General features: G+C 45.7%; 1 long non-coding RNA gene and 1 other non-coding gene across 3 annotated transcripts; one reads left to right on the top strand and one right to left on the bottom strand.

The window, feature by feature from the left end:
* Positions 1-861: 861 nt before the first annotated feature.
* TRNAT-AGU (transfer RNA threonine (anticodon AGU)) lies at positions 862-935 on the bottom strand. Its single transcript has one exon. It is a non-coding gene; the product is annotated as a tRNA-Thr (tRNA).
* Positions 936-15,066: 14,131 nt separating this feature from the next.
* LOC149366794 (uncharacterized) lies at positions 15,067-17,107 on the top strand. Of its 2 annotated transcripts, none has more exons than XR_016286891.1 (5): positions 15,067-15,189; positions 15,829-15,885; positions 15,998-16,148; positions 16,265-16,429; positions 16,804-17,107. It is a non-coding gene; the product is annotated as an uncharacterized LOC149366794 (long non-coding RNA). The 2 variants fall into 2 exon arrangements; XR_016286890.1 differs by having other exon boundaries at positions 15,076-15,189; positions 15,737-15,885.
* The last annotated feature ends 8,553 nt before the right edge of the window (positions 17,108-25,660 follow it).

Below are 25,660 nucleotides of genomic sequence, written 5' to 3'. Positions count from 1 at the left end.
GGGAACGGTCGACCAAGACATGGCGTCCGGGTCATAACCGCGTTGAACGGGCGTTTCCGTCATCTTGCAGAAAGCAGGAGCTCCCTCGCAGCCGAACGCCGGCGCAGCCGTTAGGCTAAGAGTCGGCGCCGGAGGCGGGAAGGAAAACCCGCTTTAAAATTTGAAAAACTGGGCCCATCTGAATGAAATTGGTGTCCACGGATGCCGATCAGCTTGCCGAATCCAAAGTGAGCAAAATTGATGAGGTTCGACGACTTGAGTCGTGGCTCCTGTCAAAAAATGACGGAGCCGAAGCGCCACACGTCTGACAGACGCGATACGCTGCCGCGTTCCCCTGCCAAGCAGAGCGTCGGCCGCCGCTAAGCTGTCAGCGGAGCCTAAGGACCCTGGTAGGGTGGCTTTGCCGCGTTCATTCAAAGTCTTGGAGATTGCCATGGCGGCAATATAAACTTCAGCACATAACTTCAAAGACTTGTAATAAGGGAGTAATTACTCATTGGCATCCACCCGAGCGCAGCCATACGGCTACAAAGGAAAGCTATACAGCTTTCTCAGAAACTTCGTAGTTAAAGAAAAATTCGTCCTGGTCCGGGGTTCGAACCCAGGACCACCACTTCACCGGAGCAGTCGCTCTACCAATTGAGCTAACCAGGACGGCAAGCTTATGGTAGGGCGAGAGCGAATTAATCAATAACTCGAAGTGGGAACAGTGTTGGTCAAATGTTTAGGGGAATCCCCCAAGGTGGAGTAGATTTGTAATAAGGGAGTAATTACTCATTGGCATCCACCCGAGCGCAGCCATACGGCTACAAAGGAAAGCTATACAGCTTTCTCAGAAACTTCGTAGTTAAAGAAAAATTCGTCCTGGTCCGGGGTTCGAACCCAGGACCACCGCTTCACTGGAGCAGTCGCTCTACCAATTGAGCTAACCAGGACGGCAAGTTTATGGTAGGGCGAGAGCGAATTGATCAATAACTCGAAGTGGGAACAGTGTTGGTCAAATGTTTAGGGGAATCCCCCAAGGTGGAGTAGATACAAAGGAAAGCTGTATAGCTTTCCTTTGTAGCCGTATGGCTGCGCTCGGGTGGATGCCAATGAGTAATTACTCCCTTATTACAAATCTACTCCACCTTGGGGGATTCCCCTAAACATTTGACCAACAGTGTTCCCACTTCGAGTTATTGATCAATTCGCTCTCGCCCTACCATAAGCTTGCCGTCCTGGTTAGCTCAATTGGTAGAGCGACTGCTCCGGTGAAGCGGTGGTCCTGGGTTCGAACCCCGGACCAGGACGAATTTTTCTTTAACTACGAAGTTTCTGAGAAAGCTGTATAGCTTTCTTTTGTAGCCGTATGGCTGCGCTCGGGTGGATGCCAATGAGTAATTACTCCCTTATTACAAATCTACTCCACCTTGGGGGATTCCCCTAAACATTTGACCAACACTGTTCCCACTTCGAGTTATTGATCAATTCGCTCTCGCCCTACCATAAGCTTGCCGTCCTGGTTAGCTCAATTGGTAGAGCGACTGCTCCGGTGAAGCGGTGGTCCTGGGTTCGAGCCCCGGACCAGGACGAATTTTTCTTTAACTACGAAGTTTCTGAGAAAGCTGTATAGCTTTCCTTTGTAGCCGTATGGCTGCGCTCGGGTGGATGCCAATGAGTAATTACTCCCTTATTATAAATCTACTCCACCTTGGGGGATTCCCCTAAACATTTGACCAACACTGTTCCCACTTCGAGTTATTGATCAATTCGCTCTCGCCCTACCATAAGCTTGCCGTCCTGGTTAGCTCAATTGGTAGAGCGACTGCTCCGGTGAAGCGGTGGTCCTGGGTTCGAACCCTGGACCAGGACGAATTTTTCTTTAACTACGAAGTTTCTGAGAAAGCTGTATAGCTTTCCTTTGTAGCCGTATGGCTGCGCTCGGGTGGATGCCAATGAGTAATTACTCCCTTATTACAAATCTACTCCACCTTGGGGGATTCCCCTAAACATTTGACCAACTTCAAAGACTCTCGATAGGCTTCCTTCAATGGAATGAGTTAAAGTAATTTGGTGAAAGGGCACGCCATACCAAAAACTACTCCTGGAGGGACCGATTGTCGCAATCGTGTCATACCCTTAAAGGGGTGGAGACACCAAATTTGTGGTTCGCGTGTTCTTAGTTTCAAACGTTTCTTATGGCTCCAGGAAGCATGATACACACTCAAAGATTCATATATTCACAGTGAATAATTTATTATAGCATTTTTTAGGTGAACAATTTTCGGTTTCGGTTTCGGAACGCCGAGTTGTACAGTGACGTCACAGAGGGGGAAGATCAACTGCTTCGCTTGGTCACGTGGGCCCACAAAAGTTGTGACGCACCTATTGCTGCATCGTCGGCTTTCTCACACACGTGCTGACCAGCGCATGAAAACAAACAACTGCATGTCTAGTCCCAGCAGCTCGGATTCTGACAGATGTGATTCCAATGAGTGAGGACATCGACTTTTTTTTGTTCGCACGCTAATATCGCCTTCGCGGGTTCGCGTGAAGATGCGAAACACTTTGCAAAATGCCAGTAAGCATCGCTGCGCCGCTCTACCCAAGCTGCGCCCACAACCGGTGTCACACTTCGCTGCCGTGCAGCAGTACCTGAGCGCTGCTTGGGATGGTGTACAAATATCACAAGAAAAGACAAGATCGCCTTGTTATCAGAACTGCCAGCTATACTCGAGCAGCGACAAAGCATGTCTGCTTATGTTGGGAGCTTTCGGCAACGGCAGCGCTCGCGGGCGCTCCGGGCGACGAGCTCTGCTGCTGCCTGGCTCCCGTGGTCGTCGCTAGGCCTATAGCCTGTTTAGCAAGCGGCCGGCGCCTCGGAAGTCGCTTGCGCTATAATAAAAGGCCTACTTTTCACAAATAGCTGTAGTGTTAACAGAATCATCTCACAATAAAATAATAGTATGGTCAATCTCCTCGACGCCTTCGGCACCGGAGCTAGCGGGCGCCAGGCGAGCCGGACCCCAACGTCGCGCCAGCGGCAGCTGCTAGGCGCGGTTGTGGCAAGAAATTTGCTCATATCACAGTTGTTACCTCTACCAGCAGCTCAGTATTGGTCAGCGATCCTCAAAAATGGCACTTTTTTCACATTTCTTGTCCCATGGTTTATTATTTACGTCAAGAACACTCTTTAGCTCGCTTTTATGACGTCGACAGACGGTATCCAGGCTGACCTACCGGCCGGCAGACTCGGCGTACTTCACGTCCGCACAAGAAAATACGAAACAGCCATGCTACCAGAAAGGATGCTTTCTAGATTCGAGATCCGACAGCATGACTGTGCTAAAAGTGGATCATGCGGCAGCGACACTGCCTGCGGCAACGCCGGCCGACGACCTGCGCGCTGGTCCCAGACTGCCCTAGTCGTCGCTAGGCCTAGCTGCTTTAGCATCGACTCCGCAGCTGAGGGCGCTTCGGGACTGGCCAGCGCTCAGAAACGTGCTCCGCTCGGCACCCCTTTACTGTGAACTCGTCCCATAATAAAAGATATGTTCGATTTCCACGACGTCTTCCGCAACAGAGCTAGCAGACGGCAGGCGAACCGCACCAGGCAGCAGCAGCACAAAACCGGATATGGGATGAAATTTGCTTGTATCGCAGTGATCACTTCTACCAGGAACTCGGTATTTGCCAACGATCGTCAGAAACGATGCATTTTTGATATTCATATATCCCAGGGTTTGCTATGAACCTGAACAAACAATACTATCGCGTTCTTCAGATGCCGGCGTTCGGCACGAAGACTGGCGCAGACTGCCCGGCTCCAAGGAGTGCGCCCTATGTCATCATGACGCTGCCGCTTCCCGTCGTTGTTGTTGCCGCGAGCGGCCCGCCGTTGACATCTAGCAGGCCGGACGCAGGCAACGAGCTGCACTCGGACGTTGCGACGCTGTTCGCAACGGTGCGCCGCAAACCGAGCGAGTGGCGGTTAGCAGCAAACGCAGCTCGCTGGTGCGTCGACTGCACTCACGCGGCTGCGCCCCGCTCATCGTACGTCACTGTATTTTGGTATGACGTCACTAAAATTTTTCTATACCCCTTGTGACGTCATGGTTAATGGCGCTAGCGATGGGTCTAGATCGTGAGAGTGAGCATTTAGGTGAACTTTGGAACCGAATTAAAATATTTTTTAAACGTTTGTTGCCTCCAACACCTGGCTGTGAGTGCCCTTGCATGCATAGGAATCCCATAGCAGGCTTTCTATAGCTTCAAAATTTGGTGTCTCCACCCCTTTAAGGCGGTGCTCAAATCTCCGCTGAGGTTTTCTTCGTTCAGTATGGATAGCTCTACTTTAGATAAAGTTAAACATATCTGAGCTTAGCTGCATCCAATATTTGGTGAAATTTTACAGTCGTCCCTGATTATTACATATATATGAACCTTACTTTGCTGTGATATTCCCCAGCACAAAGAATTTTTTTAGGTAACTCCCAAGAAATCTATGTGAATGGCATTGACGCCTGTCTTGCATTCCGGATGCATGTGTGGTGTTACCGCCTCAGCGTTGTTAGTACTTACTTTGGGTAGATTACATCGGGTAGATTAGATCAAAAGAAATGTATTTACTTCGCAAATTTTGTGTATGTCAAAAACCGCAGTGCTCAATGATGGACATGTGCTGCGGCACGTAACAGTGTGTGCCAACTCTTCGTTAAGTAATGCGGTTAGCGACTGTTTTTCGACTTCGCCGAGCGAAAAATTACGCAGGACAAATCCTTGATGTCTGGGAGTGAGCATATTTGCGTGAACTCTGAACTACCACAGCTTCAGTGTCGAGTTTGGGACATCATGCATCGGTGCTACCATGCCTCCCCACCTCGAAAATAAATGTGGCCGCGAAACTTGACGAGCGATGATAACGTCGACGAAGGCGCTAACTCCGGCGTACTTTTGCGACATTTAAGTGGGGAGCCTGAGCTCTAAAATTCCGCCCGCTCGGTGCACACATCAACTTTTGTTGGTTTGAAGAAAAATTTGAAAGAACTTACTAATATCTGAATGTCTTTTTTTTATTAGGTGTTGCATGCTTATGTTTTTATCTTTCGATAATTCGGCGGCCTCTTTTGAAAGTGCGAGAATTTGGCCCAGTTCATTGTACATCATCGTGATACGCACTAAACTTTTTACTTGCAGGAACGGATCGATTGAATTTCTTTGTGGGCTATTCCAGAACTCACCTTTCGTGTTCTTTCGGGGCGTAGATTACATCGATATCCGAAGTTTTGTTTTTTTCCCTCGAAATACATGACAGTCCTGTGCAGTCAATAGTGACCTGGAGATTAACTCAGAGGATTAACTCAGTGATAACGTAAAATGGTTGTTTTGAGAGCTCTCCTTGCATAAAGACGTTTTACAGCCGTAACAAAAAGTAATAATCTTTGCGTTAAATCATCAGTTCACCGAACAAACCACAAGTGGAAGTTCCATCACACTTTAAACTTTGTTGTCGTGTTCTGATTCCACACTGCACAGAACTCCAGGACTTGGTTTTGTTCCCCGCGAGGTGGCGGCAGCGGTGCATAAAACTGCATGTGCCGCCATTGCCACGAATACCGCAGAGCGCCCCGTCAGTACACTCTTAGAACTAAAGGAGTGCAGAGGAGTGCCCAGAACACACTTTGAAGGAGTATTCGCTTGTCCCATATTCCACTCCTTTTTCCAGAATAAAATTACTCCCTCTGGACAAAGAGTGATCCAACACCTACTCAAGGAGTACTGTACTACTCCTGCAATAGAGTACAGGCACTCCTCCGAGGGAGTAAAGCTACCACATTGAAACAGCATCCTACTACTCTTTCAGGTAGAGTTCCAGGGCTCCGTTTGTTAGAGTGACTATACTCCTTCAAGGAGTATCAGCCCAGATCTTATTTTACTCCTTCAAAAGGAGTTTCACGTGTTTTCAATGTATCGTACTAATTTTCTTATTTCACATATTCTTCAGGGCAAGTTGGTCATATGTTTTGCAGGATCCACCTGCGCTACATCTACAAAAGAGTAATGAGCAAAAGGGATTATAATCTTTGAGTAGAATAATTTTTGCTCATACAACTACTTTATGGCTACACTACAATTTGCACATTAGTATGGTGCTCTGTCTGCGTTGGGAATAACAATGGTTCAAGAAATAATGACACAAATGTACAACACTGATAACTTTTATTTCTCAAGTCATTGCTGTGATTGCTGTGGCTGCCCAAAACACGCTCGGGAGGCGCTCGCTAGGATCAAGCCCCATTAGTGTCTCAAGCAGCAGACAAGCCCGCTTTGTTTTTGGGGTGTACTTGACATTAAAAGCCAAGAACACTGCCAAAAGCAAAGTAAACCCATCTACCAAGTCCACCGCAGTGAGCTGTAAGCGCTCAAAAGAAACTAAGATGATGGATGATGCCGTAGCTTGCTCGGCTGAGTGAAGGAGCTTTGGCTATGAGTGCATTTCACCGGGTGCCTGCAAACATGAATGAAAATAATGCAAGTAAGAGTCAATTCCAATGCCCTTTTCATACTATCCTGCATATAACCCCATGGAAAAAAAGAAAGAATACAACTAGAATGTACTGATCGTGTGTGTCATGTCGCCACTAGTGTGTACCTATATTGTGACCAAGTGCAGACACCTTTCATTGCAAACCTTCATTCAGACCTACAATTTTTTGAAGCCCAATACAATTATCACTATGCTAGTCCTTTCAAAAGCTGTGTGCAGGTAAAACAAGCACATATTTACCAAATGAAAATTTTAACATGAGCAAGCTCTTCTGCAAGTATCATGATCAGCCTGACTATGCCCACTGCAAGGCAAAGGCCTCTCCCATGTTCTCCAATTAACCCTGTCCTTCGCCAGCTATGTCCACCGTGTTCCTGCAAACCTTCGCCCATGGAACATTTTGCTGCTTCCTGCTACGCCTGCCTTCTCTTGGAATCCACTCCGTTACCCTTAAGGACCAGCGATTATCTTGCCTTCGTCTTACATGCCCTGCCCAAGCACCCTTCTTTCTCCTGATTTCGACTAGGATGTCTTCAACCCGCGTTTGTTCCCTCACCCACTCCGCCCGCTTCCGAACTCTTAACGTTACGCCTATCATTTCTATTTCCATAGCTCGTTGCGTTGTCCTTAACTTAAGCTGAACCCTCTTCGTTAGCCTCCACGTTTCTGTCCCATAGGTGAATACCGGTAGGATACAGCTGTTGTATACTTTTCTCTTGAGGGGTATTGAAAAACAGCCATTCATGATCTGAGAGAACCTGCCATATGCACTCCACCCCATTCATATTCCTCTAGTTATTACTCTTCATGATCCGGATCAGCGGTCACTACCTGCTCTAAGTAAATCTATTCCCTTATCACTTCCAGTCATTTCTAAAACCACACCTATTGTGCTTGACGGTTCTTGTCACATAATACATTGTGCAGTTTAAAATATAGGGTAACCTTGAATCGGGAAAACACTTAAACCAATGACAGTTTTCTTGCTGAAGAGAAATGGCTGTTGCAATTCCTGTTTCTCAGATACCATTAACTGAATTTCGTGCTCTAAAATAGTGAAGAAAAAATTCAAAATTTTTCATCTCAAAGAGGCAGACAACAAATTTCAGTTTGGTTTGGGTTGGTTTATGGGGTTTAACGTCCCAAAGCGACCCAGGCTATGAGAGACGCCGTAGTGAAGGGCTCCGGAAATTTCGACCACCTGGGGTTCTTTAACGTGCACTGACATCGCACAGTACACGGGCCTCTAGAATTTCTCCTCCAAAGAAATTCCAGCCGCCGCGGCCGGGATCGAACCCGCGTCTTTTGGGTCAGCAGCCGAGCAAATTTCAGTTGCACATTTTTTTTAATGATGCATAAGGCATTACTATGCACGGATAACCACACAGTATTCGCCTATGACTGCTAAATAATTTGTAATTAAATATCTTCTCTCTCCTGCTTCACTTTTAAAAACTGAGCAATGGCAATGGCATCAAAGGTCAGTATAAGCCAGGGGAGGCATGAGGAAAACTGCAATATAATTGCGGCTTCGTCATTCATTGTGATTCCGACTCTTAAGGCAGGCTGGCTTTAGCATTGTAACTAATTAAAACGATGAAGTAGCGATATCGTAGCTTTTTTGTGCCTTCCATAACCTATACTGAACATTGATGTCATAGCAATTGCTATGCTATTGAAACAGGGAAGAAAAGAAATCTGGTTGTAATTATTTAGCGATTGGAGACGAATACTATGCAACAATTCTATGTATACGAATGCCCAGCACGTCACTACAAAGAACACACATAACCAAAAATTTGGTGTTTATACTCATTTAAGGTAATACTACTTTCCACGCAAGAACACGACAGCCATGTGTAAACTGTTTGCTTTCATAGTAATAAAATCTATCCAACGACAAGTTAGGCGCAGCATGCCTGCTCTTTATAAATATGCAATACTGACAATGTTTGACACTAGCATTTGGCATGAACGAGATAACTGTGATTACTTCGCACATTACGTGCCAGTCCATACTATTATGCACAATTTAGATTTGCAAATGTAATGTGTAATTCTCTATGACTGCCACGTTAGTGCACTGCAAACCAATGAAGTTGTCTTGCATTTGCAATGTTCTCACTACTTTTATGCAACACTGATCACTTCAGTATATCTGCATCGTTCTGTTAGACGGCCACGGGATAGCTAGAATTAAGGCTATTTTATGTGATGGAAACCATTGACTAGACAACAAAGAAGAAAAGCCTCAACTGCTGTCCTGGTGCTGGGACGTCTAATAAGAGCTCAGAAAGACTCGGTTTCAATACGCCAAACCCTCCGCATAACATTACCCTGTGCGAAAATACCCCACCCCACCCTAGCTTAATTTCTGTCCACATGCACCAAGGCTCACTGCACCTGTTATAAATATTGCCCTAAATATTGCAATCAAGCTGCCCGTGTATGCATAGGCTATCTGTGCATTGAGAAAGAAAGAAGTTGTTAGGAATGTTTCACACCAAAAACAGAAAAAAAGGCAGCCTGTTTCTCAGAAACAGCTAAGAGCATGAAATGGTGTGTCCAAAAAGATTAGGCTGCTTTGTACTTATTTCTGACAACGAGAACTGTCACAGCTGCGCTTTCAAAAATTCAGGAGCTTTGTGCACAAACGTAGCTTCCATATGCACGTCTTGCAGCACCAACGCTTCCGAATTGAAACGACCGATGAATATGCACAGGAAAAAGCAAATAGAGAGCGCTTGAATTTAAAAGAAAAGCTACCTTGCACAATCAGAAATTTCACGACAGAAGCTTCCAAACAGTGACGTGTACTGGTTGCGGTATACCGAATATATACCTAGCAAATAAGTGTGCGCTTTGTTAACGAGCGGGATTCTGTGGCGGCAATGCTACAGCTCCAATTCCGAAAACCTAATGCTGCAAAAATTGAGTTTTCAAAATACGTGCGAATGCACGACACACTTTTGCACGCATTTAGAACTTTCAGTTGTGAAACACAGACAACGAATCTTGTGTATGCGTCTTCCTTGGCTGGTAAAAAAATTCTATAAGTCTCCAGTTTGCCTGTGTACTCCACAAATTCTAGGATCCCTGTCCGCTAGATGTCAAATTTCACTGAAGCGAAAGTAATACAACCGACAGCTGATGATCTGCTAGGGCAACAGGATTTCAAAAGTTTGAGAAGGGCAGTGGGAGTCCAATCCAGGTGGAGTAGTGAAATTTGACTAGTAACAGAAAGGGATCCTCCAATCTGTGGAGGACACCGGCAAATTGGAGACTTACGGAGGAATTTTTTTACCCGCCAAGGAACACGCATACAAAAGAGAGAACCACAGAGGACTACGGCTTTTACCAGCCCTTGTCCTGTGCGGTTCTCTCTTGTGTATGCGTCTTTTTTGGCTGGTAAAAAAATTCTTCCATAAGTCTCCAATTTGCCTGTGTACTCAACAAACCGCAGGATCCCTGTCCACTACTAGTCAAATATTTCAACTCCACCTGGCTTGGACTCCCACCGCCCTTCTCTGTGGAGAAAGGGTGACAGCAGCTGGCAAAGGACAAGGTTAACTGCAGATCAACTGGGGAAGCATTATCCTGCACTGATTTTGACGGCAGGTTCACAAGACAAACAAAATCAACTCGAGGAGCGGGGTGCACATCATGCGACTGAATGTCAATGGCCAGTGAAAATGGCACCAGCACTGTGGAATGCACATGCAGAAAACGAGACGCATTTTTTTGTCAACTTTGAGTAGCAGTCTACTGCAATTTTAAAGAGCAAAGCTCTGAAGTATGGCAACACTGGCACTTTTTGTTTTACTGGGGTGAGGGTCGTCGTGAGGGTTGAAGTCCATATTTCTTTTCCATCCACTGTGTTAATTGCGAGCTATGTTTACCTAATAGGGGCTGGGCATCTAACATCACCGTTATTTCTTTGCAGCAGTTAAAACAATACAGCATACATTTTATAACATGCTTAACGAATTTTTGGGAGCAGCATGCTTTTACCCTTCTACTATTTGTTGCTACTGAATCAGTTTGGCGTTGACAAAAGATCTGTAGTAAGGATTAATTACTCATTGACATCCACTCGAGCACAGCCAAATGGCTACAAAGGAAAGCTATACAGCTTTCACAGAAACTTCGTAGTTAAAGAAAGATTCGTCCTGGTCCGGTGTTCGAACTCAGAACCGCCACTTCATTGGAGCAGTCGCTCTATCAATTTGTCCAACCTGGACGGCAAGCTTATGGTAGGGCGAGAGCGAAGTGATTAATAACTCGAGTGGGAACTGTGTTGGTCCAATGTTTTAGGACCCCTTAAACATTGGACAAACTCAGTTCCCGCTTCATGTTACCTCTAAAACATTGGACAAACTGAGTTCCCGCTTCATGTTACAATACTGAGTGACATTTTGGTCTATACACCAGAAATACCGGTAAAGCATCATGATAGAACACAATGTTTTTTAAAGGGATAAAGGAACATGTTCGCCCTTTCAGAGGGCACATATGCATAAGAGGCAACATGTGTGAAATAGTCTCTGCACCTGAAGCAGTGTAAACTCCATTATGTTAACAGCAGCAGTCAAAAGCTTCATGAGCGACTATTTCATACAGATCATGCAATTACATTCATGTAATTCAGGATCAGATTCATGTGATTATACAAGGAGGTACTGCTGCTAAGTGCACGTAGAGCTCTGCATGCATTTCTAAACCCGGCTGTGAGCCTATGTCTACGAAATTTTTCTAAATAGGCAGGTAAGGTATGCATCACTGGAAAACAATACCTACCACAAACAGCTGAGGAGAGATAGCACAGCCAAAAGCTGGAAGCACGAATGGCCCAGTAGATACTGGCAGCTGGCAACTGCAAATAAATATGTCAGAGCAACTGTTGTCAGTGGCCGTAGCAATGTCATGAATGACAAGAGAAGAAATTGTCTACTGCTTCATAAATTAGAATAAGGTATTAACATAGGAACACAAAAAGCAATGAGATGGCCCATGACAAAAGAAATGAACAGATTGTATGTGATGCACCGATATACATTTTTTCAGTAGATTTACATGACTGTCACAACCGCATAGAAAGATGAGCAGGCTGGAATACCACTATTTTTTGATGCATGATGAAAAGAGCGTTAACTATTCGAATATAGCATGCACAGGATTTAATTATTACTACTAGGGTGCTTTGCAGCAGCACCGAAGGTATTTTTAAATTGATCGTAGCGACCAGTAGACCCGTCTGCTTTGCACAAATGATGAGAGGATGGAAAAGGCATGCATTCATTAGCAAGAAGCACGATATCTCACATCACAGCATGAAACGAAAATTGGTATTGCATTTAACAAATGTGCACAGAAATAAAAACTGCCTAGTGGCAATGCAAGTAAGAGCAAGGGAAAAAAATACCGAAGAAAACTGGTGAGTGTGGTGCAGTGAGGTCTGTGGGTAGGGTCTCGTGCCTGGGAATAGTTCCGAGCGCGGAGAATCGCCGGCAGCACAGCTGGTGGCAGTCAACCAAGAATAAATAAGAGAAAGTGAAAATCAATAACAAACCATCACCGATATAGCGAACGACTTGAAAGCGGGCCGCACAAACGAGGGATATAGCAAAAAGCTTGAAATCCTAAATAAGTGCGCAGTTGCATCCCAAACAGTTCTCAAAATCTGAAGGCGAGGAAGCATCGACACCTACACCTCAGGGCAGACGCAAGAACGATCTAACTTTGACATAATACTGTGTCAAATTCTGTTCCATGGGGAAGCACAGATAAAAATTTACAAATGACTAGGCAAGGGATATGCCCCAGCCTTTTACACGCGATCATTGTCCCCGAAAAAATTGTATGACAAATATTAAGGCGTAAGCACTAATCCCACGAGTACACACACTGAGCACTGTCTGTTGGCAGCTGGCCTAGCGCGAGTGCTCTGTCGCGCGGCACTGCCGCTCATCATCTTCTAAGTAGCACAAATCAATCCGACGGGCACCAGCCGCGAGGCAACTCGACCGTTGTCAGTTCCCTTGTCTGTCCGCGGCTGGCCTAGCAAGAGCGCTCTCTAACGTGGCACTGCACGCTCATCATCCTCTCCTATGTAGCACAAATCTATGCTATTGGAATGTAGTAAACATTGTCTGTTGTTTTTCGCAGCGCTAGCAAGCGACCGCATAACTCTGTTGTGATAACTGGTGGCATTTTTATTTACCGCGGCACCCGAGTACTAAACGCAGATAGAGACTATGGAGCAACAGTTGCCATGCGGCCTATACGCCCGTTCTTTTCTGGTAAAGGCCGATTCACACGACGGTCGGTTCGCCCGCTGCCGCGGCCGACAGCGCGCCTCTCAATGTGGTGACGCATGAATACGTAGTGCGCGGGCCGCGGGCGAACGGACCGTCGTGTGAATCGGCGTTAACGCATTATAGCTGAGGCAACCGCACGCAGACTGCCTGCACTGCCATCCCTATATAGGCGCACACTAATAACGCGTGCGAATAGAGATCAGAAGTAAAGAAACGTACACGGGACTCACCGTTCAGACGGCTCATCAAGGCTTAGCAAAACCGCACATTCTTCTTCGTTGCCTCTCCAGATGACAAGAAGTCGTAGCGCTACCTTTCTTCAGGGCTTTACCCGTTCAAAATCACCAGTGTTGACAGGGCGTAATTCTCGTCGTTGGTTTCCAAAACACACTTGTGTTCTTCATACACGTCCACCGCACGAGCACTCAAACAATGCTACGAAAACCCAAATAACACAAAACGTGACGACGGCTGCAGTTTTGCTTCGTTGAAAAAACCTACAAATGCGCTTTTTTTATTACTAATATTTGAATTGTGTTCGCAACAAAAACAAATTATATTTTTTCATTTTATTTCTTTATTAAATGCGAATACCAAAGCGCTTTTAGATACTTTTGCTGACATGTCGTTTGTAGAAGCTGCGATCCTGTGATCCCATCCCCGGGTGTCCTAGCAGACGACGGCGCAGACGACGCTGTTGACGGAATGCAATTTCGATTGACGGCAGCGAAAATCCCTTAAATGCGACAAAAAAGGCAAAGAAACGCACCGTATCGCAAACTGGTCCATATCAAGGATATGTTCGACGCGAGCGGTAGGACAAAGAGCAGCTGCGATGCATTACTCTACGCGACACTGGCATGGTCGACGGAGATCTACATGAAACAGAGCTTAAATGTGACCCGTACAAGCGGATTACTGTGATATCAACTGCGTTACGGAACTACGACGATACTTGCTTCACACTTTAGCTTATATGCAACAGCGGCCCGCACTCGCCGCATCCTGTTCGAGTGTACTTTCACTAGCAAGAGCCCACATGCATGGAAGCCGACAGAAGCAACTGTCTTTTCGAGTTCAGATTGTTCCGAGAAATACGAGCAGCTTACTTTAGCACGTACTCGAATTCAAGTTCTCAGCCTGTGTGTCACGTACGGTGACGATGGCGTCGAGGACGAGCTTAAGAATCGCCTTAACGTGGCCGCAACGCAGCCGGTATCCCAAGCATTCGTGCGCTAATTGTTGTTCACCTCCCACGAAACACAAAACGTCTTACGAACGTCTCGGAACAGCTTCAAATGACTACAAACGTCTTGCGCTGTGTTCAAACGTCTCATAGATGTCGACAAGAAGTAGTTTCCTCTGCGACGTCTCTTAAACATCTGCAGTCAAACGTTTGCTGTGAAACTTCTGTGAAACATCTGTAGTCAGATGTTTTCTAGACTTGATTCTAACACGTGGAACTTGAGACCACGTCAAGGAGATGCGCCAGCAATCAGCAGAGTGGCCACCGTGGATTAAACATGCTGTAAAATCACGGCACATAAATTAGATGGCTCTCCTGCTTGACGTTTCGAAGAGCAGGCGCGCCGGTGCAAAGACCGCTCTTTGTATTCGAACACAGAAAGCGCGTTTTCTCCTACGGAGCCCGAATCACGTTCCACATCGAGTGCAGCTAACCCACCACTCGTAAGACTGGATTTAGGTAACATATAATGGCCCTGAAAGCCGACGGTAGTTACGCGAGTGAAAAAATTTGCTGCATGTTGCGAACGCCTCTGTTACGCCTCGGCTAGCTGGCGGCAGCATGCGGATTGACAGGCGCAGCGCACGCTGCCTTCGCCGCCTTCCCGCCGCCTTCGCCGAGCTCGCTCGCGCGGTTTATCGCGCAGATCACCCGCGCGCTATCTTTTCGTGGCGGCGTATCTTGGAGGCAATCTTTCTTGAGTCACGCCGCAGCTTGCTGTTTAGTGTCGCTCCGCACGGTGGCGATGCAGGATAGTTTGCCAAAGTGGTTTTAACCGTTTAAAGCAGAAAAAATGCAAGCTTCAAGTGCTTAGTTTTACCTGAAAGTATTAGATTCAATTTGTTTTTTGGTTCTTTGATGATTTGTTTATTTTTACGTTTAGAAATTTAGTACTTCATTTGGTCATTTGGCGTTGCAGAGGCTAGCGATAGCTACGCGCGCGAAGCGGATGCTGCGCACGTTGTATTACGTTTCGCTGCGCAGTTTTTTCCGCGCTGGTTGGCACGCCGCTGCAGTTTGCATTTTCTTTCCCCTTTTTCTGCGGTATCGTTTACTACCAGTGTTGCACTGAGATGTGAGCCTGGTTTTCCGCAAAAGTAAGCAACCTTCCATTTCTCTTCTGTGGTGAAAGCGTCGGCTTTGCCGGCTAAGCCACTAGCGCGCCTGATTTAACCTTTGGTTTACAAAACACAAAACAGTATCAGCCAGTGTTTTACATACCAAAGTGCAGCGTTGAATATATTAAAACAGGGCATTTGCATGTATTTGAGCTTTTGTTAAAAGGATACAGCTAGGCTGCTCTCGCATGCGAGTTGCTTTCTTTACCAAGGCGATGAAAAGGTGAACGTGACAAAGCTTCAAACCAACCAGCTTTGTTTAAGCGTACGTTGGTAAGGCGCGAATTTTTTCCTACGCGGTTTTATTCTTGCCAAGGACTCTCATCTGGCCACCTGTGTGCTCCAATTCGCCTTGCTGTGATTGCCGTCAGTGAAACTCGCGTTAAAAAGGCGTTGGTTATCTTAACTGCGTCAAGCTTTTATTTCATTGCGATTGAGAGCCCCGGTACAAAGGTAGTTTACTCAGTGGTGCTGCTCTGTATGTGTGCAGGCTGTTAGTGCAGTGATGTACTACGGCTCTTTGCAGGCATGGCAGCTTTTATTTTTTTGGAAAACCATTGCACCGTGCACAGCTGGCGTTGTCCCTACTTCACTGTGTACATTTCGTTTTGGGTACAGGCTGTTCAACAGTGGTTTTCAGGGGACCTCCTTGCCTGCTCAACTTCTCAAGTCTTGGTAAGCACACTTTGCAGCTGACACCCTTTCTTTCACTTCATGATTTCTTGTATAGGTCTAGGCTCTTTGCTAATGTTCATTCCACAAGCCCCATTATTTGTTTGTCCTTTAGAACTCCAACTGTTGGCCGGAGGAGCAAGGACCTGGTCTAGTTTCACGCAAATTAATAGCAGCACCTTGTACTTGGTTGTTCAGACGACTTGGCCTGGAGATTGTTTCAGTTCTGAGGTGGGAACCTGGACTAATGCTTCTTGTGCAGTGGTGTAAGTAATCTCTTGCCCACTGTTTGAGCTTCATCGTACAGATTAGAAAGGGCTTCTTTGGCAATGCAGTGTTAGGAACCTTATACACATGCACTTTTATTTGTCTTATCTTTCAGATGTGCCCTGTGTGGCTGTCAAGTTAAGGTCCAAGATTTAACACATCTCTGGTGTATACTGAAGTGATGCAGGCATTACCAGGACAGCAGCATCTCTGCTATGTTTTCATGCGACGGTGCAAGATGTCAACCATCAACCACTTTTGATTCAGCCACATCCTGCAGGTAAGAGAAAGCCTGTTTGCAAGATGCAGCTTAGGAGGTTCTATGAGTACAGTGTGCATCACAGTAAGGCAGTGCACTTGCTATTGACTGCTTGGCTTTCAGTGTCCATGCACGCTGTTTGAATTTTGCTTCTGTTAAAGGCCTCCACAGTGATTGACTTCTTGAGTTTATGGTGAGCCATAGCACTCTGCTGAAATGCCGCTTGCAATGACATCATATGCATATATGTTTTTGGTTAGCTTATTTTATTGCCTGTGCTGTCACTCCTTGCCATTTCCTGGTCTTACTTGCTTCCGACTCCTCATTGGCCATTCTACATGCACTTGACTGACTGTGCTTTTGGTTACTCTAATATTAAATTTTCACTTCTGCAGGCTGCTGAACAGAGCTGGATTTGACTTCCCCTTGTTACCGTCTAGTTGGTATCCTCCTTGCAAGAAAAGCGATGTTTGGAACACCTAGCGAGCTCTTCATTGCCATCCACATCACAGCAACTTGATCATCAACGCATCCGTTGTGAACAAGGCCTGGGGCCAAATGAATTTTTGATTTAACAATTGGTTGCTGCTCGACACTTTCCCGCCATCCAAGTGCTTACCATTGTAATTTCAGCCAAACCAGTGAAGCTACCTCCTCCATGGCTTCTAACATTAATTTCCTGGTCCCTTTCTTTTATTGTGTGGTTGTATGCAATGGATTCAATAAAGAGTAACGCAGTGACTGAAAAGTGTGCTAGCACATGCATTTATGGCTCATTACTACAGCCATACATCCCTTGTAATGTGGGCTTATTGTTCGGGTCATTGCAAATCAGCTTTGAGTTCATTTTTGAGTGTATACCAGAAAAATGAACTGTAACATTTTTAAAGATTTAGAGGGTTTAAAGGCAGCACTAAAAATCAGTCTTGAAATGCGTAAGATATTACAGGCACCGATTTCGGAAAAAAAAGGAACGTCTAAAAAAATTCTAGAAAAGTTCTACCTCAGAAGTTTTCTAGCCGTATACAAGCGTAGCGTTAGCAGAGCTAATAGAGGGCTAGTAAACGTCTAAGTCTAAAACACTGCTCAGATGAAACTTCTTCTAGATGTCAAGCTTTTTTTTCCGAGACTTTTTTTAGACGTCTATTAGCGCTTTTTGTGTTTCGTGGGCTGTACTGCGAACGTGCGCTCAGTCGCAGGCACGGTGTACCGTGGTCGCAGGCCAGCCGCTAGCTGCTCGATTTGCCAGCCTTGCGAGTACAATTCGCAAGTTTCTGAGCCAATCTTTGAGCGAGCCGAGCTTTCAGCTATGACGCTGCTCGCGAGCGCGCCGCGCGACGAGCTTCGGCCTGCTCCCTGGCTGCCGTATTCGTAGATAAGCCTAGGAGGTTTCACTTCGATGCCAGAGCTGAGAGCGCTTTGAAACTGGCTAGCGCTGAGGTGCTACTCTTTGCATTGTAAGTACGTTTTATTGTGAACTATGTCTCGTAGTGAAATAAAGATATGTTCGGGTCCACCCGAACGGTGATGATGGCGTCGAGGACGAGCTTAAGAATCGCCGCAACGCCGCCGATATTCCATGCATACATGTGTGTTAAATTTGTTCACCTGTGCTGTAAACGTGGGCATAAAGGCTCGCTCAATCGCAGGCCAGTCGCTGCTCGATTTTCCAGCCTTGCGTGCGCGATTCGCAAGCTACGGAGCGAATCATTGAGCGAGCCGAGCTTTCGGCAACGACGGCGCCCGCGATCGCGCCGGGCGACGAACTGTGCGCTGCTCGCTGGCTGCCCTTGTCGTCGCTAAACCTAGCCGATTTCACATAGATGCTGTAGCTGAATGCGCTTCGAAACTGGCCAGCACTTAGGTGCTACCCTCGGCACCGTTTTACTCTGAACCCCGCGTCATAGGGAAATAAATATATGCTCGGTTTCCGCGACCCCTTCAGGAGCGGAGCTATAGCAGAGGCCAGGCGAACTCCAGAGCAGCAGCAAAGCGGCTATGGGAGGAAATTTGTATGGCTGTTATCGCTTCTACCAACAACTCGACATTGGCTAATGATACTCTATCCCAGAGCTTTGGTCGTGAACAAACAATACCAGTGCATTTTTCTGACGCCGGCATCCAGGCTGGCAGGCCTGCCCCGAGAAGCTAGCGCGCCCTTACGATTGTATGACCGTAAGGGCGGAGGAGTAAAACAAGCACTGAACTCCCTTGGGGTATGCAGGAGTGGAAATGCCATTTTACTCTTTTGTCAAGAGGAGTGAACAGGACCTTTCACTCTTTCTCGTTTGTAGAGAGAGTAGATTGAGACCTGCAGGAGTAGCGAGGCTCTTTTACTCTTAATGCAGGAGTAGCAGTTCTTAGAGTGTACCGGCAAGGCTAGCGGCCTATACAGTTGTGCTGTATAGACGCCGGTAATTCTCCCTCTTTCGTACGCAAACGTTCTAATTACTAACTGTTCAAAGCTATGCGAATGGTGGTGGCAGTCAAAGGAACAGAACTGCATGACCGAAACTCCTTGTAATAAGCCAGAGCATTGCCCTTTAGGGGTCAAGTTAACCAGTCGCACAGGGTCGCCTTACCGGTTGCTTGCTAAGGTTTTAAAACTGTTGGTTTTCTCTCATGGATTTGAAAGCTTACCTAACGAAACTACGGCTCTAAGCCGATCATAATTTGATGCCGGCAGCGCACAGCTAGGATGCGAGTTTCGCAGTATTCAACGGTGTGTCTGAGTTCGCGGATGAGTGCCTGGAAACTCAAAATCGCGATATTAAATTCCAGCCATACCCTTTTTTTACGCGGTCCTGATTCAAGCACTGTCTTAATTTTTCTCGTGAGACCGCCTGCAAATGGCTAATCCAACGACTAATACAATTGTTCTTCAATAGATTTCAACTATTTTCACTTTACTACAGGAACTATGATCTAATAAGCGAAAAAGCATTTCAGATAGCAGTAATAAAAAGTCGTAAGCACCAAAGGCGGGCCACATGGAAGACTCTCGATAGGTTTCCTTCAATGGAATGAGTCAAAGTAGTTTGGTGAAAGGGCACCCCACACCAAAAACTACCCCTGGAGGGGCCGATTATCGCTACCGGGTCAGGCCCTTCAGGCGCAGCTCAAGTGTCCCTGAGGTTTTCATCGTTCAGTATAGATAAATAACTCTACTTTAGACAAAGTGAGAAATAAGTGAGCTTAGTCATATACAATATTTGGGGCAATTTTAGACTCGTCCCTGATTATTACGTATATATGAACGTTACTTTGTCGTGACATTCCCCGGCAGATAGCAATTTTTTTAGGTTACTCCCAAGAAAACTATATGAATATTATTGACGCCTGTCCCGCTTTCCGGAGGCATGTGTTGTGTTTCCTCCTCAGCGTTGTTAGTATCGTCACCTACTGGGTAGATTCGATCGAAGGAAGTGTATTTTCTTCGCAATTTTTCTGTATGTCAAAAAATACAGTGCTCTGCAGTGATGGGCACAGCGTGCTGTGGCGCGTAACAGTGTGTGCATACTCTTCGTTAATGAATGCTGTGACCGACTGTCTTCCAACTTCATCGAGCGAAAAATTACGCAGGACCAGGCCCTAATTTCTGGGCGTGAGCATCTCTGCTTGAATTCTAAACTACCGCAGCTTCAATGTTGAGTTTCGACATCATGCATCGGTGCTACCATGCCTCAGAGTCTCGAAAATGAATGTCGCTGAGAAACTTGCTGAGCGATGACAACGTCGACGAAGGCGCTGACTCCGCTGTACTTTTGCGACATTTTAGTAGGAAACCTCATCTATAAAATGCCGCCCACTCTGTGGCCAAGTCATCTTTTTTTCGTTTAAAGAAAAATTTAAAATAACTTATTCAATGTCCGAATCGCTGTTTTTTTTTAAAATTAGGTTTTGGATGTTTATGTTTTTTATGTTTCTATGATTCGGCGGTCTTTTTTGCCAGTACGAGAATTGGGCCCAGTTCACTGTTCATCATCAGGATACGCGCTATACTTTTTACTGGCAGAAACGGAACAATTGAATATCTTTGGTGCTATTTCAGACCTCAGCTTTTAGATTTGTGGGGGGCGAAGATTATTGCGATGTCCGTATTGTTGTTATCTTTTTTCAGGGAAATACATGACGTTCCTGTGCAGTCAGTAATGTCCTGGGGATTAACTCAGGCTTTTTTGGAGCGATAACACAAAATAGTTGTTTTGAGAGCTCTCCTTGCAGAAAGACGTTGTGCAGTCGTAACAAAAAGTAATAATGTTTGCGTTAAACGGTCAGGTTACACACTTTACACACTTTGAACTCAAGTTACGCACTTTAAACTTGGTGGTCGTATTCTGCTTCAACACTGCACAGAACTAAAGGACTTGGTTTTGTTCTCCGCAAGCTAGAGGCACCGATGCAAATGCCGTCATTGCCACGAATTTGGGAGAGCGCCCCGTCATTACCAGCAAGGCTAGCGGCCTATAGCGTTATGCTGTATAGACGCCAGGAATTCTCCCTCTTTCGTACGCAAACGCTATAATTACTGAATGTTCAAAGCTATGCGAATGGTAGCGGCAACCAAAGAGAATACAAGTGCATATCCAAAATTCCTGGTAATAAGCCAGAGCTTGGCCCTTTAGGGGTCTAATTAACTAGTGGCACAGTGTCGTCTTACCGGTTACTTTCTGGGGTTTCAAAAATTGTTGGTGTCCTCTCATGGAGTTGAAAGCGTACCTAACAAAACTACGGCTCTAAGCCGATCATAATTTGATGCCGGCAGCGCACAGCTAGCATCTGAGTTCCCTGTATTCAACGGTGTGTCTGAGTTACGCGGAGGAGTGGCGCGATATTAAATTCCAAACATACCCTGTTCTCACGCGATCCTGATTCAAGCACTTTCTTAATTTTTCTCGTGCGACCTCCTGTTGGACAATAGATTTTAAGGAGTTTCACTTTGCTGCACTGCAGGAACTATGATACATGAAAAAGACCAAACGGAAACGCTACAAGGCTATACCTTGGTCCCATGTCTTGGTCACAACAGGCTCTAATCTAGCTACATTGCCAATAGCAGCAATAAAAAGAGGTAAGCGCCAAAGGCGGGATACATGGTGGTTCAAACTGCAATTCTTGGTTGAACCGTGCACACGAAAAGAGTGACAGAGGAAGGAAACAAGCACTCCGCGCTCTGTCCTGTCTGTTTCGTTCCTAAGTCCTTCTTTTCGTTTCTGCGGTTCCGATACGCAATAAATTGGCACGGTCAAATTCTTATGTGAATATTTAGGACATCACATTGAGTATGTTTTTTCTTCGGTTATCATGAAATTCTCTTTGAGGTTTTCACTCGAAATCTAAAACTACAGGATTAATTTAGGCGCAACCGAACTGTTTGAGTGCACTATCAGTTACACGGTGTTTTTTCGTTGGAAATCAATGGAAAAAAAAACAAGATTTTTGTGTATTTACTTCCGCTTGCTGACCCTTTCAACCCTGTGACAGCGAGTTGTCTAGAAGGGAATCTGCAAGTAAGAAAACAAAACGACGAGGTTATGTAAACCCAGACGTTTATGGGCAAGGTGGAATACAGTGCTTTAACCGGTCTGCATTATATCGCGAAACATATCTGTATTATACCTCCACCAGATATTTGTTTTGAGTCGTACGAATGTTGCATAATAGAATCAGCACATTTTTATCCACATGCTACAGCGCCGATTACCTGAAAAAGAACTTTTATCAACGGTTAATGCGGCTGCAGTCAGAAGATGGTAAACGGGATGAGTTGGAGTGGCTTCATAGTTAGGAACCAGCGTGTACTGAGACTCAGATATAAGCGGAAATTGTTTGAATTGTAGCGTCCCTTGTGAGAAGTACAGTCTTTGTCAAAAGCCCAGGGGGTTTGCTTCTAAGCCTAGTAGTGAGACTCCTGTAATATTCCTGTATTCCTACCCATTGGAGGAGGCAGGACCAGAAATAATCTTACCTTCAGCAAATTTGGAACGCCAGAGATGCATTACGAACCAGACAGTGTGGCTAAGAAGCAAACCCCCTGGGCTCCAAACTTTTGACAAAAGCTGTACGTATAACGTACCGCGCAACTCCTCGAAACAATCAGTTCTGGTAGCGCGCAGTGTACAGAGGACCAATATTTCGTATTATGTTCTACAACTGCAAACAATCGCACAAGGCTTAAGGACCATAGTGGAGTATTCGCTATAAGTTATGTGCTCTGGCCTTGCACAGCCAGGCGGCAAAAAAAAAATACATCAATTTTCTTAAAACCTTCTTCAGGTTGCATGTGGTGGATGACGATAACTCTTCATAAAGCCCCATGATCGGCAGATAGTGAGAGGCTTCAGGCGCTTCAACGTATATGTTCAGTAATCACGCCTGGTACAGGCCAGTTAATTAAAGCGTTGCCACCAAGCATTTCAACGCGCTCGAAAAAATTCCTAGGGTTTCAATGTTGGCGTTTATGAGTTTTTTCTCGACGCTTAGAAATATCGCCTTTTTATTTACTGAACTGATATAGTAGCTTTATGCGCAGTCGCACGCTAGAAAAACACGTTCTACTTGCAGGCTCTCATAACAGATCTAGCAAGTGCATTTAACACGCCCTACAGGGCACGTCAAGAGCCGTTTTCGTCGCCAATCAAACTCGGAGCGGATGTCACGGTTTCAAAGCCGCTGTTAGCGTCTCTCCTCTAATGAGATTTCACTTTGAGTGACGAACTTGAAATTACGGAAAGTCGCGACGACACGCTTCTGATTAATATAAGAAAATGCGCACTCTTCGCGCCTGGTTTAATTATCATTTCAATTTCTTTGCCGCAAGGCTTTCATTAGATCTCTCTATGACGTGTATCATGTCAAAATGCGTCCATTCGAAATAAAGATTCTTAGGACTTGTCCATATGCACACTGCACTTCTGCACGCTGTTTTGCACACGGTTTCTACATCGAGTCATGCGAAAATCAAACAATTCAATATGCATAAAATGGAATGCTTAGGGAGGGCCGCACGAAGCTTTTAAAGGGCATTACTTGGGTACGGACTCGAAGGTTCATAAAAGCGAGCCTTTTTGGAGATGGATGTTTCGTCCCGTTTCGCAGGAATTTTACAGCGCAACTTGACCCTGATTGAAATCCGACCACAGCGGCCGAATTTCGATGCAGGCGAAATTCCAGAGGCCCGTGTACTGTGCGAAGTCAATGCACGTTAAAGAGTCAGAGGTGATCAAAATTTCCCGCGCCCTTCCCTCATAATCTGAGTCGCTTTCGACGTTAAAGCCCATAAACCATAAACCATCCAGCAAACACAAATTAGCTCTTCAAGCTGAATCGTAAGTTCTGAGTGCAAGCAGCTTGCTAACCACTTTTCGATGTTTCTAATGTAGCCGATGGAAACACAGCTGACTGCTGGTAGTAAGGAAATGTCAGTGAAAGCACAACCGAGTTTTCTTTAGCATTAGAAGTACTGCAGCTGAAACTAAAGTTTGGTTTATGGTTTGGTTTATGCGGTTTAACGTCCCAAAACGACTGAGGCTATGAGAGACGCCGTAGTGAAGGGCTCCGGAAATTTCGACCACCTGGGGTTCTTTAACGTGCACTGACATCGCACAGTACACGGGCCTCTAGAATTTCTCCTCCAAAGAAATTCCAGCCGCCGCGGCCGGGATCGAACCCGCGTCTTTTGGGACAGCAGCCGAGCACCATAGCCGCTGAGCCACCGCGGCGGCTGAAACTAAAGTGTAGCAGATTCTTTTCTCATCTCAAAAGTACTTTTCGTTCTCTCAGTGAAAGCCAGTAACTGATATTGAGAAGCAACACTAAAATAAATGGTTTAGGAGGGTTTAACTTCTCAAAGCGGCTGAGGCTATGAGGGACGCCGTAGAGAAGGTCTCCGGAAATTTCTACCACCTGGGGTTCATTAATGTGCGCTGGCATCACATAGTACACGGGCCTCACAATTAAGTAAATGCCGGAATAACGTGCTACGCTTGAGGCAGCAACACACTTACAGGGAAAGGAAGACAGCAAGTGGATGTTTAATGGTGTTTAAAGGAGTTCTCATGGCGTTAGAACCAAGGAAGTCAGCAGTATTCTGAGGATTTGAAATCGATCGGCCAAATTAATTATTTCGGCTCCAGTATACATGGCCGAAGAAATTATTTGGGAAGAAATAAGCGGATTTAAAATTAAGAAAATTCGAAACCTTGCAAATAATTTCATATGCATGGTATCTGCTTGTCAGGATTTAGAGGATATGCTTCGCTGATACCCGATTGGGCGTCATATAAAACTGGGGTCATTCATTTGCCCCAATAATGAGTGCATATCAAAATATTCAAAAGATATCTTATGACGCAGCGCAGTTCTGTCGTGGGTTCTATTATAGGCAGCTGCCTGAGTGGAGAAGGCTTCTGGGAGCTGCAACATCTAATACATTTCTATGTCATTATAAACCAAAACTCCAACAGGAATGAACTTTCTTGTCCAGAATTGATAACGGCCAAGCTAGACCGAGATACAGAGCAGCAAGAGCCAATTTATTTGAACAAGTTGAATAGAAGATGTCACAGATAACAAAAATTGAGTACAGCAACGGGTAAAGCAAATACATGACCGAGTATGTATAAGAGGTAGCCAAAGTGCGGAGGAAAATCCACTGTTCACGAAAGTTTGATTATTCCCTATTAGCTATTAAAATTAAAAGCCTACATGTGCTTCAGCTTACGTTCTATGTAAGAGACAATTAACGGGCTATTTGCATGTGCAATGGTACTACTATTATACACTACGACATTGGCCCCAGTTCATGTACTTCGCACTTATGACGTCACGTGCTTGCGACTGTATCAGTGGAAATATTCTTTGCCGTGGCAATATAAGGCAACAGCGTTAAAAGGCTCGCGCTTCAGAAAATCCGGTGTCGGCGATGTCGGCGCCGATGTTGTGAGCGAAAAATCACGGTCATGGCTTTACCAAGTGGTCCCCAATAGTGACCTAGGAGGCATCTGGCCCCCTATGTAATGTGAGCTTGCGGCGTCATCACAGCTTGCCCACTGGATAGCGAGCGAACTGCTTAAAGTGGCAGGTGGCAGTTAATGATTTCTCGCTCGGAAAGAGAAACCTGGATCGCACAAGGCCCACCATTACGAGCACCTGCCATCGAAGGGCAGGGGCGCATCGCTTAACCGCTGCGCCACTGCATCAAGACTGGTATGAGGACTCCAACCTAAATAAGAATGCAGAGAATGACCTTCT

Source organism: Amblyomma mixtum, chromosome 1 (genome assembly GCF_055824585.1).
Source record: "Amblyomma mixtum isolate Tamu chromosome 1, ASM5582458v1, whole genome shotgun sequence".
Classification (NCBI taxonomy): domain Eukaryota; kingdom Metazoa; phylum Arthropoda; class Arachnida; order Ixodida; family Ixodidae; genus Amblyomma; species Amblyomma mixtum.
The sequence above is the reverse complement of the archived record's forward strand: the minus strand, read 5'-3'. Positions and strand labels throughout refer to the sequence as shown.